Source organism: Camellia sinensis, chromosome 12, assembly GCF_055761805.1.
Source record: "Camellia sinensis isolate YWXY chromosome 12, ASM5576180v1, whole genome shotgun sequence".
Lineage (NCBI taxonomy): Eukaryota > Viridiplantae > Streptophyta > Magnoliopsida > Ericales > Theaceae > Camellia > Camellia sinensis.
The window spans coordinates 101,036,651-101,043,838 of record NC_138972.1 but is presented as its reverse complement, the minus strand read 5'-3'; the positions used below and the strand labels follow the sequence as shown (position 1 = coordinate 101,043,838).

Below are 7,188 nucleotides of genomic sequence, written 5' to 3'. Positions count from 1 at the left end.
AACTAAATGTAAAATATTACATGTGGCGGGGTCATCACAATAGCAGTTTTCAACTTTCTACTATTCTTTATTTCTTGAAAAAACAATGTAAACAATATAATATTATAGCATGCAGTTGCCCATGGACTCCAAAAATTTCACACTTACCTTAAAGCTTGTGTCATAGCAGACACGAAATTAAAACTTTTGTGAAGAATATGTGTTCATCCTAACTTGCAAAACTACAGTTCATGAGGAGCTTCAACTTATAACTATCATCAAGAAAATACATAAATAGTGATAAAAGCGTTATTATTATTTATGTCAGTCCCTTACTGATAGAAGTTCAAATAAGTAGCCATTTAATAAAGGCCATTAAATTTTCTACTGTATGTATGGACATTACTTCTTGGTTAAGAGAAGGCCTTCCATTTATTCTCAGTGGCCTGGGAAAATAGTTTTCAACCAGCAATTGATGAGCCCTCAATTACAACTTGTGTTGTTGCCCCATGCACAAAGATATTACTTCATCAAAAGGTAATTGAATCTTCACTCTTACTTTCCATCTTTGAACCACGGACTGCATTAGACTTTGAATTAGCTTCTGCCTGGTATATTGACAAAGCACATGAAACATTAAGTAACATTTTGACTCTGTAAATGACATTGAGAAACGAAGCAGACAGGTATGTTATGAAGAAAGGAAGATTTGTTTCCCTTAAATTAAATTAAAATAAAACTTCTAATCGCACAATTACTATAGGCAGATAGTATACAGTAGCTCTTCAGAACCTCTTATTTTAAACTCATAGATGATATTTTCATAAACAGATATGAGAACATGCATGGCTTAACAGAGTTGGTCAATTATTTCCTGAACCCACCTATGCAACAACAATTCTAGTTCAAGAGCTCATGTTAGCCAAGAAATTTTTAGTCACTATAACCAAAGTCTCTCAATTTAATAGCAGAATCATATGTGCTCTTCTCATAAATCATAGTTCATCTTCTCCTTGAATTCAAGCCTTGGAAGTATGTGAAGACATGCCATTCTTCTCTGTCAGTACTAGTGGGACCATCATTATGTTTCCTGTCAAAATTGAATAGTAAAGAGATTTTGTTAGCTAACTATTCCATGGGCAGGGTCCAAGTTTTATGATATGAATCATCAAAGCAATAGCCAAACTGAGAAGATGCAGATAGGATGACAGTTTAGATCATTTGAAGTACCACGTGTTTATGGAGATCAATGTTGCATCCGTTTATTCAAGTTCTGTTGCATTAGCATTGCAGCTCAAGCAACTTTCCATCCTTCACTGGCATTGCCACAACTACAAATGCTTATTTGCAACCATCCCAAAACTTGAATTGCTCACGCGCCTCCAACCCGTCTCTAGTGCCCAATTGTATTTGCTTCATAAACACAATGTCTTCAAATGACATTTCCTTTGTTCAAAACAAACCACTACATAAACCCAACCTCAGGTTGATAGCCAGCTAGCTTCAGCTGCCCATTTAGTTCACCTAGCACCACATATATTTTGGCCAAATAAGGGTGAGATTTATCAAAAGCTTCAAATAGATTAATTTTGCTATCCATTTCAATCCAACTGGATCTGGGAGATATTTTTTCTACACCTTGTACCTTCATGGTTGATCTGATCTTAGCAACCTTATTCTATCGATTTGATTTAGCGTACATGTTAACCAGAAGGGTGTAACACCCACTATTGTTTGGCTCCAAAACCATCAACTTATTGACAGCAACTTGAGCAATCTCCAAGTTCTTGTAAAGCTTACACCCGCTTAGTAAAGCACCCCAAATAACAAAGTTTGGCACAATTCGCATGCTCTGTATCAATTCCAATGCATCTTTGATCAAACCAGCCTTACACAATAGATCAACCATGCACTCGTAGTGTTGAATTTCAGGAGGAATGGAAAAATCGCATGTCATGTTTAGGAACCTCCTATGGCCCTCTTCAACTAGTCCTGCATGAGTACAAGCACTAATTAAGAACACTAATAAAAGTAACACCATTCGGCTTTATCTTCTCCCCCTCCATCCTACTAAAAATTGCCAATGCTTCTTCTGCATAACCATGTACAGCAAGCTCTTCAATTATTGTATTCCAATAGAAAAGATTTTTTTCCTGTAACTTGAAAAACACCAAAAGGGATCTATCCAAGCTCCCACACTTTGCATACATATCAACTAATGCAGACCCAAGGTAAGCATCACGATCAAACTCATTTTGCATTACACAAAGATGAATTTCCTTTCCCAAGTTCAGAGCACCAATATGGGCACAAGCCGAGATAACAGTAGCCATGGTCACTTCATTAGAGCTGATCCCATGGCTATTCATCTCATTAAAAATGGCCAACACGTCTATATACTACTTATTCTGCTAATAACAATTGATCATCGTTGTCCAAGAAATTAAATCCCTTTTGGGCATCTCATTGAACAATAACTTTGCAGATTCTACATCCCTCACTCTCACATACCCATCAATCATTGTATTCCATGAAGCGCAGTTCCTTTCAGGCATTTCATCAAACAACCTTCGAGCAGAACCCAAATTCCCAACTTGAGCATAAGCCGAAACCATCGTAGTCCATGCAAAAACATCTATTTCATCCATTTCATCGAACACCTGTCTTGCTTCAACCATTTTACACAAATTTGAATAAAAATCAACCAAAGCAGTTTGAACAAACAAATGTAAAGCAAACCCATTTTTCAAAATCTGCCCATGAACAGATTCTCCAAATTGAAAAGTTGATATTAATGCTCAACCTTTAACTATCGACGAAAATGTATGACTAATGGGGCAAATGTGGACTCTCAACAACTCCAAATAAAGATGTAGAGCTTGAATCAGAGAAGAACAGTGAACAAAGCCTCTTATCATTGCATTATACACAAACTGTTGGCTGTATAATTTGTATAAGCCAATCACAATTCAACACGTGGCATGAAAAAGGGAATTTGGGGAGTTAATACAAGTTGTCAACCATAATCAGACACGTAATGGGTCTGCATAGCACTGGAATGATCGAGGGATATAAGGTGATGTGGCCTAACGGTTACTCACAAGGTTCAAATTCAAAATAGGAGGGAAGGCTACCTGCAAATGTGGCGTAGTGAGACTGACTGTGAACGAGCATGTTTAGCAATCATGGAGGGATGTTTCGACAGTTAGAAGCCCACTTCAACGGTTACCATTGAGAAGTATAAATAACAGAGAAGGCCCCAAAAAGGAGGATCTAGACTCAAATCAAAAAACCAATTTCATTTACTTTATTCTTCCTTTCCAATTTTTACAATTCTTTACATTTCTGTACTTCAAATTCCTATACTGCACTTCATTTATAGGAGTAGTTTCAAATAGTTTTTTGTTGTAAACCTCTACGAGGCTGGGTCAGATCATTGTATGCTTTTCATTTTACTTAATGAAATTCTGAAATTATTCTTCATTTAGTTGTTATTTACTAAATTCTCCTAAACAAGCCACCAGTAAAAGTCCTCTTCATTGAGGCTGAAAGAACTAAAACATAATTGTCTGATAATTAGTTGGCAATTAATCTTCTGTAAAGACTAATTGATCCTTACTGGCACGCTTAAAATTACAATACTAACCTTCGAAAGCTAAAAAAAGCCAACACAAACACATTGGGTTTTTTTATCTGGGTAATGGCAAGAAGTGCATAATCGATTCGACGAAAGGTCGAACAAGCGGTGACAAATTGGTTCATGAAGAAACAGTCGCCGTTTGCATCGGTCTTGAGCATGAAGGCGTATGCTGATTCGATGTGTTTGAAGCTTGAACATGTCTTCAATAGCTCAATCACGGTCTGGAGTCTTGGGTACGAAGAACGGTTAAGGTTGGTTGTAGTTTTGAACATGGTTATCGCCTAGATGCGTGAGAGAGAGGTCCTCCCTGCAAAATTAATTTTAGAGGAAAGGCAATTTCAGAACGCTGACTCAAGCAGCCTATTTTAAAAAGGGTAAATTACACTAATTATATCCACCACTGACGTTATAGAAATTATATTTCCACCTCTGTGATTAATAGTCTCATTTCACAAATTCTTATTTATATAAAAAGTAACAACTTTTGGTAAAAAAACAGACGAAATTACATTAGAAAAAAAGAAAAAGTAAAGCAAAGGCAACAAAAAAGAAAAAGAAAAAAAAGAAGTAAAACAAAATAAGAAAAGAGAGAGTGTGCCATTCAAAAAAAAAAAGAAAAAAGAAAACAGAGATTATATGAATTCAATATATTTTGATACTAACCTTAATTTCGTTTAAATAATTACAATGACAGGGGGTCAATGTAATTTCTCAAATGTTATGGGTGATATGTATTAGATCCAATTCTCAGGAGTGTAAGTGTAATTTACCCTTTTAAAAATTATTTTTTCCTTAAAAAATAAAATTATATGAAAACTCAACATTTTCTTGATATTTAAAAATAAATATAATCAGTGTGTTTGGTTTGAGTTTTTTGGATTAAGTTTCTTGAAAACTGATTTTTTTGGTTTTCGTATTTTTTTGTTTTTAGTGAATATTTTTAAAATTTTAAACATTTTTTTAACTTTTTTAGATGCACCTTATTTAGATGTATCTAAAAAGTAAAAAAATTGTGAAAAAATATTTTAAAAAATTAATAAATACATAAAAATATAAAAAATGTACTGAATTCTTGTATTTTTTTGTATTTTTGGTATTTAGTGAATTTTTTAAAGATTTTTTTTACAATTTTTTTACTTTTTAGGTGTATTTATGTTAGGTGTGTCTAAAAAGTAAAAAAATTGCTTAAAATATTAAAAAATTCAGTAAAAACAAAAAAAAAACGAAAAATAAGAAAGTAGAATTTTTTAAAAAGTGTTTTTGGAAAAATAGAACCAAGCAAACTAAATAAACTCTACAGTTTTGACATAATTAAATTGAATTGTCTTAATTTTAATTTATATAACACTTAACTCTAGGGTTAGCTCTACCATTTTGAGAGTCCAAAGCGAACTCTTAATATAGGACTCCTCGTACATTGAAAAAAAAAATTGTGATAAAAATATATGTATTTAAATTTTGATCATACATATAATTATTAAAATTTATTTAAATATATAAAAAAAATTACAATAAATAAAAAAATTTAAATAATTCAAGCTGAAGTACTAAATAAAAAGTAAACAAACTGTATACTTAAATATCACTCTTTTCGTATTTTTATCTACAAAATTGTTGATCAAACTTGCATAATTCAACTTATTAACTAATCATTTTTAATTCATTAAAGGGAAATTTACTTGAAAATCGGACTTCAAAATTATGTATATTATGAATTCCCTCTTTTTTAATAAATCGGTAGGTCCTGATCATTTGAAAACATTTTCTATGAGATCCTATTTAATATATTATTGTGTCACGTTAAGACTTTTTTGCCCTTATTGATTGTCAGGCTCATTTCTTTCTTTATTTTTTTTAATATGATTTTTGAAATGTGGCATAAGAGTTGATTTCTATAATGGGAATGCTGCATTTTAGATGGATTGAATGTGGAATGTGGAATGTGGGTTGTCCAAACTAACAATGTGATTATGAAAAAAATTTTAGTGTACTTTTTTGAAACATAAACAACTAAAATTAAAAAGGGAATCTTCAAATTTAGATAGATTGAATATGAAATGAGATTTATCCAAACCAACAATATGAGTACAAAAATCCTTTAATTTACTTTTTTGAAATGTGGCATACTAAAATTGAGAGAATTTTCAAATTGACCATTGTTGGAACAAAGGGTCTTGAATTCTTCAAATGGTGGTCTTCGGGTCTTCAAAATTTGGCAATGACCATGTTTATATAGAACAGAAAATTAGTGCTTCAAGTCGCGTTACTAAGTCGCTTCCCTAAAGACAATATTTGTACCCACTAAAAGGTGTGCAAGGGGTTACAACAAATTTGCCTCCAAGATACAATGAAGCCTGATCTAAAGATCTAGTCTATCGGCGTCTGCACTGATGACAATAGATCAGAACACTCTTGATATAATCAAGAAACCAAGACACTAATAATCAAATCTACAGAACTTGATTATCAATAAGAAAAACAGAAATTTGCTTAAGAAACTCTTGATCGAAAATTCAAAATCAAAAGGGAGAGAGAGAGAGAATTGCAAGAATGCTTTTCAGGATTTTGGATGGAATGAATTGAAATGGCTGATTTCATAGCCTATTTATAGGCCTTAATGGATCTGATCGAATGGTCATGTCCCTTGATCGCATCCGATCAGTTCTGACCGTTGGATTGACGATATATGATGCAGATCATTCTGACACTGAATAGATGCCTTGACTAATCACACCTGATCACGATCGGGTGCATCTCCAATCAACGGCTATGATCAACCCGGTCCAGATCGGACACACAACCGTTTGATCGGTTGGTTAACTCATCGCCAACGGATGACACGTCACTGCCACATGGAGCTGACTGTATTCCACATCATCCATGCCACGTCAAATCCACATCATCGCTCCAACCTGTCCGATGCAAATATACAACTAGGAAAGCGCCCTCATGGCGCCTTACGCTGATGCGTCCGTGCTAAGTGCAAAGTGCGCCATCAAACGCCACACAGCCCACGCCACGCGCGTGTGCATGTGCCTGTGCGGATGGTGCGAAGCACCATCCTTGCAGTGTGGGTGCATGCACACTAGCTTTCATCCCATAATTCCATATTCAAAAGAATATTCCATGTACCACTTTATCAAGTGCTCCATGTTTTGCTCTCTTTCCAATGTGGGACAAAGTCCCCAAGCTTAATTAATGCTTTCCAAAGAAAAAAAAGGAAGGTTTTGAAAACACCCAAAAATTAAACTATGAATTTTAAAAACCATTTTGAAAATTCCCCAACATTCCTCCACCATTTTCAAAATACTAGATGAAGACCCTTGGTTCACTTGGCAGCCTTATGCATAGGTGAAGATATCTTACGATTTGAATCATTCACTTGGTGAAGACATCTCAAAGTTTGTCAAGATGACATAGTAGACTTGTCTTTGAACTAGCGATCTTATACGACTAACCAGACATGTCTCATGCACAGTACAGGTTACCTCAAGTATTCAAACAAACCGACACATGGATTGACCTTGTGTCAATATCCTGTTTCATAAGTGCTCTAGAGTCAAGCCCTT

General features: G+C 34.3%; 1 pseudogene across 1 annotated transcript; it reads right to left on the bottom strand.

Moving 5' to 3' along the window:
* Positions 1-274: 274 nt before the first annotated feature.
* Positions 275-3,198, bottom strand: LOC145804675 (pentatricopeptide repeat-containing protein At1g06143 pseudogene; annotated as a pseudogene). Its single transcript, XR_014346926.1, has one exon. The product of XR_014346926.1 is annotated as a pentatricopeptide repeat-containing protein At1g06143 pseudogene (transcript).
* Between the last annotated feature and the right edge of the window lie 3,990 nt (positions 3,199-7,188).